Raw genomic sequence first — 14,586 nt, forward strand, 5'->3', positions numbered from 1 at the left:
ATCTACATGGATGTTAAAATCACCCACAATAATTATTTTATCTGAGCTCAGAACTAAATTAGATATAAAGTCTGAGAAATCAGAGAGAAACTCTGTGTAAGGCCCAGGTGGACGATAGATGATAACAAGTAAGACTGGTTTCTGAGTTTCACAGCTGGGGTGGACAATGTTAAGCATCAGGCTTTCAAATGAATTAAAAATCTGTTTTGGTCTTTCATTGATTAATAGGCTGGTGTGAAAAATTGCTGCCACACCGCCCCCTCAGCCTGTGCTTCGAGATTTCTGGTAGTTAGAATGACTCGGGGGTGTTGATTCATTTAAACTAACATAATCATCCTGCTGCAACCAGGTTTCTGTAAGGCAGAGTAAATCAATTTGTTGATCAATTATTAAGTCATGTACTAACAGAGACTTGGAGGAGAGAGACCTAATATTTAATAATCCACATTTCACTGTTTTACTCTTTGGTTCAGATATGGATACTTTATTGTTCTTTCTTTGTAATTGTTTATGTTTAAGTTGTTTGTTGCTGGTTTTTAGCTTGTTTTTTATCTTTTTGGGAGCTGACACAGTCTCAATGGAGATGGGTTTTTGGGGGGGCAGCAGGAGGAGAGAAGCTGCAGAGAGGCGTGTAAGACTGCAACTCTGCTTCCTGGTCCCAACTCTGGATAGTCATATTTTGGGGGGTTTAATAAATTTGTCCATATTTCTAGAAATGAGAGCTGCTCCATCCAAAGTGGGATGGATGCCGTCTCTCCTAACAAGACCAGGTTTCCTCCAGAAGGTTTGCCAATTATCCATGAAGCCTACATCATTTCTGGGACACGACTCAGACAGCCAGCAATTTAAGGAGAACATGCGGCTAAACATGTCACCCCTGGTCTGATTGGGGAGGGGACCAGAGAAAACTACAGAGTCCGACATTGTTTTGGCAAAGTTGCACACCGATTCAATATTGATTTTAGTGACCGCCGATTGGCGTAACCGGGTGTCATTACTGCCGACGTGAATTATGATTTTACTGTATTTACGTTTACCCTTAGCCAGCAGTTTTAAGAGAGTTCAAGCTATGTTGAAGAGTAAAGTAGCTCATATCACATTTTGAATTTTAAGCTCATTAAAATTCTACAAGTTTTGTTCTACTCTAATATACTGCGCTTCCATGTCTGTTTGTAGACAGAATTTTGTAGACTTCAGTAAATCACTGCGCTTCTTTCCTATTTTTCCAGCAAAATACAAAGAAAGCAGGGGTGGCTCATGACTTTTGCACAATATCCTCCTGAGACCCAGGGGAAAAAAAGTATTTTGATTTTGATTTTTTTCAGATAAATCAAGTGTTGGGATGGTAAAAAACACATTACAAAAGCAAAATTGTTTTTAACTAATTTTATATAAATTTTACAACATGTGCACTTCAGTGCACAAGGGGAGTTCCTTGATCACGAAAGTGAAACTAACAAAATTCAAGAGCTATTTAAGAAAATTAAATGCTCCACTGAAATTTTTGTAAGCAGGATATTAAAACTTATTTATATAACAATATCATAAAAATGTGGATCATGGGTCAACTTAGAAGTCACTGACACTTCACTAGCTGTAAACCACTGGTTCAGGAACAAGTGATCGCACTGGGCTTTCTATTTCACAAAAGTCAATTCATGTATGATATCTGAGGAAGTACTGTGATTTTTTTTTTTATTTGGAGACACAAAGGAACATTTGGCACTTCCCACATCGCACATATGTTTTACTGTTTCACCCAACCATTCTACAACTGAAATGCCTTGGACTGTTAACCATTTCAGGCAAATGGAGTGAACCATATTTTGTTACACTCTCATCTGATTGGGGCTTCCTTTTCTTGATTTTTGGAGAGAACTCTTCATTACTGGTATTATTCAGTAATGATTTCAGTAATGGTTTCTCAGCCAGGAGGAGCTTGAACTCCAGATACTGTGAGTTCTTTTCGCACATTGAGATCATTGATAACTTTCAGCAAAGACGTGATCTTGTAGAAACAATCAGGTGTCATGGATTCAGCTATAATTGCGACTCTTGTTTTTTTACTTTACTGGAAAACATTTCTGCATTTTACCCATATTTTATTTTTAACTCAAAATCAAAAATTCCAGATTCTCCTACATGTTGGTTTTGGACCAGATAGGACGACAGATTTCAGGTGGCCTTGTGTTTTTCTCTATTACATCCGCCACTGCATCTTGATAATCTTCGTGTGGCTCCTCCTGGGTTCTCACCCTCTCCTATCTGGCTCACATGACTCTCATCTTCTGAAAAATCTATGTTTGGATCTCCCTCAATTATTCTCTTAAGAATTCTCTCTGCCTTTGTCAAAGAGTTGTCTACTAGGAAAAAGTGAAATAAATATAAGTACAAAGTCCCGACGTGCACTAGAGTACACATTAATAAATTAGTCATTTCCTCTGTGAAACTAAATAAGCTTAATTCTTAAAATCCCCTCAAATTATTTACTAGATGTTTATTTTTGAAAATTAATCAAAATCTGATTTTAAAAAACATTTTAAATGTAAATATCAAGCTTACCTTTCTTTCTTCCATAAAATGTGCTTGTGGGCATGCCAGCCATTTTGAAAAGGCGGGAAAAAAACAATTGGCAAGGCCACACCCCCACACATGTGATATCATTTTAAAGGTACTGTTGTCCTCTCTAAGAAACATCAGGACTTAGATGAGTGGCAAGTAGAGTATGAGAGCTACAAGCAAAAACTAAATGTGTACTACAGTGCACATAAATGAAGTACTGGGTCTCAGGAGGTTCCTTTTAAAAGATACAAACATGTACAAAACACATACCTGTAGGATGTGCTGGATAAACTTGGCTGGGTAGGTCCATTGGACACACTGGAGGTGTTACTAGAGAAGACACGTGTGTCACCAGTAACACTGGCAGAAGAACCCACGAGGCAGGTGTGTGAGGCAGATGTTCCACTGGAGTAAGGCTCATCCTCATCAGTAGCAACGACAGCAGGATTGGTGGACATTGTGAGGGTGTCAGCAGAGATGGAAGACTCAACAGTACAAACATCTTGGGTAGCGACACACCAGATGACCTCATCATCAACAGACATGGACTGTGTGTTAACAATGCGAATGGCTGAGGGAACTTCTTTAGAAATTTCAACTGTGAGAACACAAAGAACAGGAGTTTAACTTTTGAATAACATCTAATCACATATATAGCTTTTGCTTTTCATGTATTTAGGGGTACATTTCTTCCTGCTCAAAATATTAAACTAAATTTAAATATGATTTTAACAACACTTAACTAAAGACACAATGCCTAAGATGACTAAGTAACAGACACTGAACCAACTTAATTTCCAGTTTATTTGGAGCGACTTTTAGATACGCATTTGTCAGAATTCAACGTTTCTGTGTGGTTATGGCTACTCTCTCCATCAGAATATGTCTGTAAATTAAAACAGATAATACATTTCATTATACTGACAACAAAATGTCATAATAAATATTAGTAATATGTTTATGTTTTATGTATTAAAACATAATACAAGTGACAATGTTTAAGGGAGTTTAAAATCCATCTTTGCCTTTTTCACTCTCATTTTATGAACATACATACATTTGCTGAAATGATCAGGATTACTTACTGATTCATTGTCCTCACATAAGATGACTTTGTCAGGTTTGACATAAATTGACTTCTGACGAAACAGTTTTTTCACAAGGTCTCCATTCAAAGTCTGTTTGGAAGAGAGTGATGGCTTAACTAGTTTGGTGTGGCATGCCAGCAAAATCTGTAGCCTAGGGGAGGAAGAAAACATAGTGTATATGAAATTTTTGTTAAGGCTAACAGACTACAATACAATACAATACATTAAAAGGCTTAATTTTTGTTAACTCTAAAAGATATCAATCCAGTCATCTGATCGGTGCTCCCAGATCCTTTTTGGAAATACCCAAAGTTGACCTTTAATAGTATAATAATCTACGTAACAAAAAAAATTATTTTTTATAAAAAAGGATCTAATGCTTACCTGCATCCTTCAACAACTGGCTAGAAGGCAGTCCTTATCGCCTGCATTACTTTGTCTGAGTCCCAGTCACAGCTAAACTCCAGTGCAGATTTTATATGTCCATTTTCAAAAAGCCAAGCTTTTTTGTTACGCCTTGGCACATGTGTAGTTAGATGGTCTGGCAAGAGAATCACTTCTTTGGTGAAAGACTGAGCCACAGAATATGACCTGCTTAGCTGTGCTGGAAATCTAATGGAGGATAAAGGTAAAGTAAACATTTCTGCATGTAATATACTCACACTTCTCTGATCAATGAAGTACATTTAATTAAAAAAATACACCATGCTGTCCACATGTCTAATCTGCATTAATAAACACCGTCTAGCCCCATGGTAGCTAGGATAGGCTCTTGGAATCCTGAATTGGATAAGTGGAAGAGAATGGATGGATGAATGGATGGATAGATGATGGAAGATAGTGGGATGGATGGGTGGAGAAAAACATTTCTTAAATTCACAGAGTACTTTTTGTTGCTTTAAAAAAAGTTTCATTAAATTATATACTGCCAAAAACTATGTACTGTAACAACTGATGTGCTTTGCTTTTACACAATGTTTGCAGATTCTTGAGCATGAATGACCTGTTTAACTTAAATTAGAATTAAGTCCAGACTTTGACTACGGCAGTTCAAAACCTTAATGCAGCCCCAGACCATCACACTACCTCCATCTTGTTTGGCTGTGGCTGATGTTCTTAACAGGACACAAACTATCCAAAAAATTCAACTTCTGTCTCGTCAGTCCACAGAATATTTCCCCAAAAGTCATGGGGATCATCAGGATGATTTTTGGCAAATGTTAGTCGAGCTTTTGTGTACTTTTTGGTCAGCTGTGGCTTTTGCCTTGAAACTCTCCCATAGATATCATTTTTTATCATTTTTATTGTTGACACATAGGTTTAGATAGCTTTTTTTCCTAAAAAAAAAAAAAAACCCCACCAACAACAACTAAGAAATCAGGAAGGGACAAATTCTTTTCATTGCACTGCATGTATCCAGATAAATGATAGGGTTATTGAGAGGGTTCACACTGATTGATTTTTTAGTTCTAAAGAGGCATATTGGCAAATCAGCAAAGGAATTATCTAAATATGCTATGCTTATTTTTCAAATTGAGAGATTTTCTCCCACATGTAGCTCTTCTAACCTTGTACCAGTCTCTGTTTGAGACTCACTTTAAACTATTTTAATCTTATATGATGCAATACCTTTCCTAGTTGCGTATCTTGACAGATTACAAACTTTATAAAGGAAAGTTCAAGTCACAGCGCTGAATTGATGCTTTTGAATCCTCATTACACGGAGTGCCAACTCTTTATTGAGCACAATTGCAATGTATATACAAAAATCACAAAAAAAATTTAACCATTTTATTCCTAACAATGCATTTGTGAATTAAAACAGAGATTCACTTCAATTAGGAAAGTGCTACATCACTGGTTGAACTAGATTACTCAGATAAACTTTTTACAGATTAGAAGTGGCTCTTCTCTCTATGGTTGGGGTTGTATTTACCAGAAATTTGTGGGCAATATAGATGAGAAGTTGTTCTCACTATTTCCTAGGTTGCTTGGTGCCTCAGTTGGTGCCTTTGTGCTGTGGTGTCTGTAGAAAGAAGTCAGCAAAGTTACAAGAAATCAGAGGACATGTAGAGCCCCACTTAGCTGCACAAAGTAAAACATTGCTGTAAGGAGACAAAGGCCATGTAGAATTCAAGGGTTCAGGTTTCTCATTACCTGTCTGATGTATGTTCTCTGTGACTGTAATATCTTATAAAGATTTATTATCAATAAAAGATTTACAAAAACTGTGAAACAGAGTTGCGCTCTGCTTAAAGTTACACTTTAAAATACTGTTCTGCTATGAGTGACAACCTGACACTGCTTTTGTGTACAGTATGATTCAGAAAGAAGGAGAGTGGGTTCCTGTCTTTGAGCAAAGTCAATGAAGGGATTAAAAGTTTAATTCAGTTGTTTGGCAAAATGGTTTAATTAATTGAGTTACAGTATCTCTCAAATTAATGTTTGACTATTAGGCTAAATACCAATGCCTAGAACACTGATAAACCTCTGCTGATACAGTCTGAGAGTGTTTACTTTTGGGGCCAAAAAAAGGACTGGATTGACAATTAAACCTTCAGGTCCCCGGCTTCAATCCATCCCATGCATCTCAATTAAGAGAAGAATCTGTTAATAGAGGTGAATAAGCTTTGCTTGTCATATCAACAAAGAAAGGGTTGTATGAAAGCAATTAGAAACCATCATTCTGGACATTGTACTATCTGTATTCAGAGGCATAGTGAAAGAACTCAGGGCAGTGATTCACCCAGGATCAGACCAAAAGTGCAGAAATGCATTCATTATGGTAGATTATGTTGGGCAGAAGGCCAAGGGCTTTTTATGGGTCCTTGCCTATGGCTGGCAGATATATTGTTGGGATACAGAACAGCCAACAATGGCCTATGGGCCCGTAGATGTCACAAACACAGGGGACCTTGGTATATTTTCTTTACACTGCATTTTATTTCAAGACCCATGAGCTCCTGTGATGGGTGGATGTGGTTACTGTTGGCAGGAGCAACAGTGTTGAATGCTAATTGTTTTGAAGGGCACAGGATTCATTGGTTGCTATGGTAACAACGAGACTGTGAACAGGAGTGCAGGAGAGAGGTGTCCAATAAAATGTAAAGACACAAAATAGATACAGACAGACAGACAGACAGACAGACAGACAGACAGACAGACAGACAGACAGACAGACAGACAGACAGACAGACAGACAGACAGACAGACAGACAGACAGATAGACAGATAGATAGATAGATAGATAGATAGATAGATAGATAGATAGATAGATAGATATATGTATATGTGTAAAACCTGCACTACGTATTGAGTACTACATAAGAGTATTGAGAAGAAAATAAACTCATAGGGACATGGAAGAGTCATGGAACCAAGTAGGGCTGCACGATTAATCGTTAGAAAATCGCGATCTCGATTCATACTTATGTGCGATCTCATTTCCAAATGACAACGATTTAAAAAAAAAAAAAAAAAGACGACAACGATTATACCGCATTTTGATCCGGGACGTAATCTGCATGAAAACAAGCGCTCACTCTTCCTGCTCAACAAATGACAAGGGCGGAGCCTTATACCACGTGATACAGAAGCTGGCTGCTAAAATTGGCAGGGAAAAAACAACAGAGAGCACGTCAGGGATGACGAGAAAGTGACTGGAGAAAATCCGTCCCGGTCAACCACCCAAACATCAATAACGGGAACCTTATACAGCGCTTCCCTATACCCGTCGAACTCCCGCAGGCACAAAGAAATTACGGAGGCTATCACTTATCACCTGACCAAAGATATGGCTCCCATCAACACTGTGCAAAACGAGGGATTTTGGAAAATGATCAACACCCTAGACAAACGCTACACAGTGCCGTCCCGCAACTATTTTTCTATTGTTGCACTACCTGCTCTATACGCGCAGTGTTGAGCAACGGTGGAGACGGAATTTCAAGCAGTACAACATTTTGCGGCGACGACAAAATGTGAGACATTTGTTGTTTTTATGTTTATTTATTGTTTTTATATTCAGTCTCAACTGTTACGAAGTTGATGTGTAGTTAATAAGTGCAATAAATATTTATACTGGAAAAGAAAGTTGTGAGAGAATCGTGATCTCAATTCTAAGCAAAAAAATCGTGATTCTCATTTTATGCAAAATCGTGCAGCCCTAGAACCAAGCACTCATTATGTCATAGTTAAGTGTTCACTGTTATCATATTAGATAAAGGAATCCTGAACGTATATCTCTACAGTTTTGTTGGAAAGTTGTTGTGATATGGTGAAGAATAAAATACATAAAATAAACATAACATAATGAGGGCCTTTATAAAGTAAGAATTTAATGGTCTCTGAAGATTAAAAGGTCAAAGCTAATGTAGGAACTTGAAACCTGATTCTTACAACTGGGTAATAGGCAGTGGCTGATATTTCTTTACATGTTGCTAATTCTCCAGAAACTACTTTTACAATAATATAAAGCACTTTAAAATAAATATTAGCACAAACCGCTTTCTGGAGATTTCTTTACACTGTATATATCAAATAGAAGCTACCTGGTGACTCTTGATGTCTTTCTTATGTACAGGAATCAGTACTCAAGAACACATGTCAAACATTTCAGTCTGGCTCAAATGCAAATTTGCTGACAACTTGTTATATCAGTTAAAACACTAAAATACGCTACTGATCACATCTCAAAAATTACTGTTACATTGAGAGAAATGATTGTGTCAAATTATCCCGATGTTTTAAACATTATTTCTATTTTGATTGGAGAAGCATGTCTGCAGTAAGAATCATTAACTTTGCCCTTCCAGACTTTTTTCCTAGTGATACAGACGAAGTGTTTTAAATTAGAAGAGAAGGGAACTGGTAATCTGGCTCGATGCCTGTGCAGCTTAGTGGCAATCCCACTTGATATAATTCAAGGCACTACCAGCTGACTACTCCCTGGAATTTGGAAGATTTGTTGAAGATCACTGACTAATTTCAAAGCCATCAGAAGCACTTCAAACTTTGTTTCAGCAAGTAACTGGAAGCCAGTGTAAAGATTTTAAAACATGAGTAATCCTCATTGGCTACAAAATCTGATGAAACTGATTTCAGTCACTTATGTTACAGCGATGTTCATTCTCTCTTCTCGTTGGTATTTGTATGTGAGTTTTGCTCATTATTGTAAGACATTTTAATTTGAAACAAATTTAATTGCTTGCAGCTTTTTATTTGCTCCAAGCATTGGCTGAGTTAGTATATGGAAATATAGTTGGATAAGTGCTGAATAAAATGTGAATGTCTTCAGCATAATTGAGAAAAGTAATGCCTAGAGGATGCATGTATAAATCAAATAAACTAGGCCTACACTCTAGAGTCAAAACTTGGGGGACTCCACCTGCCAGGCTAAACTACTCAGATGCATGGCCACCAAAAAAAACACAACCTACCCCCTGAAGATTGAGGTTAGAGGACAGACATGTGTACCACCCACTTTCCACCATCTCATAAAGTATTTTATGGCCCATAGTATCAACAGCTGCACTAAGGGATGCCACTATAGCTCACATAGTTGAGCTGGTGTGCCATCCACCATGGGCTAGAGTCCTTGCAGGAGGGTCTTGAATTCAAGTCTGTTCTTGGTTGCGTTTTGCGTGTCATCCATCCGTACTTCATTTTTCTGCCTTCTCTTCACTCTGCTGTCTAGTATATTATAAAAGGCTGAAAAGAAGTGACACCAAGTTTACTACTCAGGATTCAGACAAATGCCAACAAATGGCTTTATTGTTGCCCTGTTAGTGCTGTGATGTCTGAATTTGTGTTCTCAGTTTCTCCAGTTAAGATAAGATATGAAGCTGGTCAATACTGTAGATATTTCACATTGAATGATGTAAATGGTTCTTTAAAAGATTTTTTTTTGAAAACTAAATAAGAGGAGAAAACTGCAGACAAAACTGTGCATAGTCAGTTCCAGGCTATTGAAAAGAGTTTGGTAAAACATTGGTCGGCAGTTTGGTGTTGAAAAAAACAAGTGGATGAACAGGGTACTTCACAACATCCTCCAGAGTCTGAGTATTTATAACAGTGAATGCAGATAATCTAGTTAAATTGCTTCTGTGCAGCTGTGGCTTGTGCTTTTGGAAGTCAGGAGGTAACTGTTTTTGAAGGTCAGTTAGCATCTCAAAAAGACATGCTGATATTTTTGGTGACAATAATAAAAAGATTATCCCCACTCCACACCCAACCACCACCTGCAGAAAGTGAGGATGATGTCCATCAAAATATAGAAATTATGTGTCTCCATTTACAAGACAAAATTACAAATTAGAAAAAAAATACACAGAAGTTGTTAAGATAACACTCATATCTTACACAGTGAAAGAAATATACAAATCTAGGGCAGAATTCCTTTGCAGCTTGTTTTGTTTTTTCATTAGTGTAAATGTTAAAATAAAGCTGCTGAGTGAAACTGAGAAACTTTGACATGGACCTTAAGAGTAATTTAATTAACAAACATTTCTGAGATATCTCTCAACTTTGCAAAGACATTCAAATGAGCCAAAATCCCCATATGATAACCTTTGGTGAAACGTGTGGGTGGAAAATCCTTTGAAAGTACCACAGAATTTATCGGATAAAATAAATTAAATGTCAATGTTATTATTGTACGGCTGGAAACAGTGGGGTTGTCCAAATTCAGAGGCTGCATCCTCCTGAGGACCCGGCCCTTGCGGTCTAAGTGGGCCGGGTCCTCCGAAAGCCGGGTAGGCCGGAAGTGAGCGACTGTAAAATTGGACAGTCTAGCCTTCAGAATAACATCACAAGCTCTCTCGGTGGAGTGAAACTCTGCCATCTGCTCCTTGCTATCTAAAATATAACCGGACGCTGGCGTAAATTCTCGACCATCTTCCATTTAATCAGTTTTCTGTTTGACGTTTATTCAGCTGTGTGAAAACCCCAGGGGAACCCTCCTGAGGGATTAATAAAGTTTTGTTTAATCTAATCTAATAACTTTAATCTCAGCCAAACCGATTTACTCACCAACAAATAAAACACTGAAAAAAGCCAAACAATAACATTTTTAAGTTATCTAAGTGACTTATATATCATGTTTAACTTGAGTAGTGAAAGACTGCGGTGGTTTGAAAACGATGTGCTGGGAGTTTGCTGTTCTTGCCGGCTCAGATATTTGAAGTTTATACAGCTACATTCTCGCCTAAAAAAATTTGTTAAAAGTTTATTTTGCGACCCAGAAAGAGTAATAATTAAAGTAATATTAAATAAGTAATATTAAAACTAAGTAGCTGCCGCCATTGTTGGAAACTGGAATTGCCTGGGCCACGCTATGAATTCTGGGATATGGTTTTTCAATTTTGTTGTCCGGGTGGAAAATCGGGAGAAATTCGGGAGGGTTGGCAGGTATGTTCTTAAGGGAGAGAGGGCGATAAGGCTGAGGTATGCCAAATTACACAAGAACTAGATTAAACAAAAATATGCATGAAGGAGGTCACGAGAGAGGTACAAAAGGGAAGTGGTTACATTCTTCTCTAAAAAATGCTGGAGACTCTGCCATAGTTTGGGACTGCATTTCAGCCAATGTTGTAAGAGATCAAGTCAGAATTGATGGAATCATGAATGGAGAAATGTATCAGATTTTGATCCATCATGCCATCTAGAATGTACCTGATTTGCAGTAGCTTGATATTTCAGAATGACAATGATCCCAAACACACTGTCAGTCCAGTAAAAGCATACATGCATAGAAAAAGACACAGTGGAACACTATCAGTTGTGGACTGGCCTTCCCAGACCTCAGATATCAACATTATTGAAGGTGTCTGTACTGTTCTTTCTATGTGTTGAACTCCCTGAGCAGGAACATAGATAAACAGCCAACCAAACTCCTTTTCAAGAGCCAGGAAGGTGAGTGTACTTGCTCCCTGGCTTTGTACGCAGCAATCACATTGAACTGACATCAATGAACTGGAGTGAAACTAGAAAAACACGTAAAAAAAACTCTTAATGGATTGTCATATAATCAGCAGGTAAGTATAGTTAGGCACTATCATTGGAGACTACAAAATAAGTATCCTGTAGATTTACAATCTGCTATTAATACAACGAAAAATAATCAGGTAGTGGGTAAGCGTACACTTGTATCATTAGCTCAGAGGCCACGACCTATAACTACTACACTTCATAAAAGGTACAAAATAATGTCACAAAACACTGTATTATTAATTGCCTAATATACAAAGAACTGACAGAACTTACAACCATTGCTTTCTGAAGGACTTCTCTGAAGGATTATTTTGGATTCAACACAAATGATTTCAAAGGTGTAGCCATGCTTTTTCCACTGTTCTCTGCACTTCCTGTTTCCTGTCTATCCAAATGTCAAAGAAAAGGCTTCACAATTTTCTGATGTATAACAATCGAAATACAATTTCCATGGCTACTTATTTGTCTCACTAGCATATAAACATATTCAAGACAGAACAGCAACATTATTAATGGAACAAAAGGCAGCCAACATCCAAAGAAGAACTCTGATATGTCCTTCAAGAAGACTGGAGTACTCGTGATGAGTGCTCAAAGAAATTATGAGAAAGCTTGCCTAAGAAGGCTCAGGCTATGTCGAAAAATAAAGGTGGTCATGAAACCTCATTAGAACTGTACAAACTTGTGTTTGTTTTGTTTTGTTTTATACACTGTATATACATGTATATTTGCATAAGTTTCAAAAAATAGCTGCATCTATTTAAAAAAAAAAGAGGAGTGGCTCACTGTGCTGGAAATGTAAAAATACAGGGAAGATCGATAGAAGTGCATGCAGGATGTTTTAATCTTCTAAAACAGAGAAGGAAAGCATCCGAGTTGATGAAAGTTTTACATTTTTTATTCATATCTATTCATTCATCATTCTCCCATGAAGCCTTTGTCAAAGATTTTGCCAGATTTTTTCCACTTTGATCTTTTATCACTGTGCGGCAGCCAAATTTTAATTCTAAAATTAACAAGTAACTAATGACGTACGTAATGTTTCAAAAACATTTCATTTTTTTTTTCATTTTTTTATGTCTTATACATAAGATGTCAGTGCTGCTCCAAATATGAGCATTTTTTTCAGCGTCCATGTGCTTAAAAGCATATTTACAATAACATTTATTTTCTTTTCCATAATGTTTTTTCTCTTTTTGTTTATTTTATGTTTTTGACCATCCCACATCTACTTTTAGATACTTACTTTTTGGTTATTTGTTTGAAAAATAAAAACAGCATGGATTGGGGACCTACCTACAGCCTCAGAAATAAAGCTGCAAGTGGATGGCATTTTCTTTTCAAATTCACAAAAAGAAAAAGGAAATCTGCAGAGGCAATGATTGGCAGCATTCATCATGGGCTGTCAAAAGGAGACTGCATTATTAAAAGAGTTAGGGATTTAAACTTTCTTCATTTTCTTCAGAGTTTTACAGAGAAATGCAACAAAATATAGAGTAATACTACAGAGTCTGTTGAACTGATATTACAACTGCTGCATAGCCAGCCAGGTTCCCTTAGTCATTTTTGTGTTTTCAAAGTGCTATTTTTTTTTCTTGCATATCATTTCATGCCAAGTAATACCTACAGACTTTGTTCATTAACCTCTGCCTAGAGAATACAGCAGAGGTGGGACCAAGTCATTGTTTTGCAAGTCTCAAGTAAGTCTCAAGTCTTTATCCTCAAGTCTCAAGTCAAGTCTCAAGTAATGTCAGGCAAGTCAGAGTCGAGTCTCAAGTCACTGGTGTAAAAGTCCGAGTCAAGTCACAAGTCTGAAACTTTGAATTTCAAGTCCTTTCGAGTCTTTAAAAAAAAAAAAAAACACGAAAAAATAATGTTGCAGTTATGCTAAATGTAAATATTAGACCATGTAATTTTAAAATCTGTGTTTTTCTCAACACATGACAAAATAGTGAACTTAGAAAATATACACAAATTGTGAAATTGCACCTCTTTAAAATGCAGCTCAATTAAACTTAGCTCCAAGAATAATTTTCACCGACAGTTCTGAGATAAGCTGCATGTTATTCTTGGATGCGGTTGTAGGACCGGCTTTAAAATCGCATGACAAAAATATCATACACAAAAAAAACTGCATCACCAACGTAGCCTGGAAAACATTTGCTAGTTAGATGAAGTCAGCTATCTCATCGTAGCATGTTTATATGCATATTTATAATCATACAGTTCTTGGAGTGAGTGCATACACTCGTGAAGTTTAGTAACTTCAGGTCACTGCAACAAGCCCAGGTACAGTTTACCGACGGATGGGTGCAGGACCTTGAAATGCACCGTGTAGAAAGTAAAGACCATCGTATGTATCATAAGTTTACCAGTCTCACAAATTGTTGTCATAAATACACATTCGTTAACCGTTTATTAATAGGACCTTTGACCTCAACGGTAATTAATTAGCAGTGGAAATAATTTCTGGTAGCATCACAGAAATGTAGCAGTGACAATAATATTGTATGCTGTAATCGTACTGGGCAATTAGTGATACAAAAAACCTGTTTTATCCTGTGAATAAAAGTATATGTTTTTGTCAATGTACCATAATAACAGAAGCGAAACGCAATATTGTGTCAGGACAATTCACTATTTATGCACAATAAATAAAGGAGCATAGCGCGACAATTTCTGTTCAGCGCCAGACTTGCTTGTAACCTATATCACCAATTATGTTATGAAAATGACGCATTAACTACAACAGCAGACTGACCTTCGTGTAAATGCTTGGAGCAGACTAACCTGTGAGCTGGAGGGTTCTGGGACGTTATATTTGATCTTTGAATGGCTGCAATCCAGACCATCCGTCGCGTCTTTGTTACTTCGGAAACATGGCTTGAACAATTTCTCTTCAACGACGTAATCCGATAACAACCGATCTCTTTACCCGTCGGCTTCC

The 14,586-nt window shown here is 37.2% G+C and overlaps 1 long non-coding RNA gene across 1 annotated transcript; it reads right to left on the bottom strand.

The window, feature by feature from the left end:
* Positions 1-2,958: 2,958 nt before the first annotated feature.
* LOC113023288 (uncharacterized) lies at positions 2,959-5,666 on the bottom strand. The gene is made up of 4 exons (XR_003272534.1): positions 5,587-5,666; positions 4,035-4,262; positions 3,648-3,801; positions 2,959-3,160 (listed from the first exon to the last, which is right to left on the bottom strand). It is a non-coding gene; the product is annotated as an uncharacterized LOC113023288 (long non-coding RNA).
* Between the last annotated feature and the right edge of the window lie 8,920 nt (positions 5,667-14,586).

Source organism: Astatotilapia calliptera, chromosome 6 (assembly GCF_900246225.1).
Source record: "Astatotilapia calliptera chromosome 6, fAstCal1.2, whole genome shotgun sequence".
Classification (NCBI taxonomy): Eukaryota; Metazoa; Chordata; class Actinopteri; order Cichliformes; family Cichlidae; genus Astatotilapia; species Astatotilapia calliptera.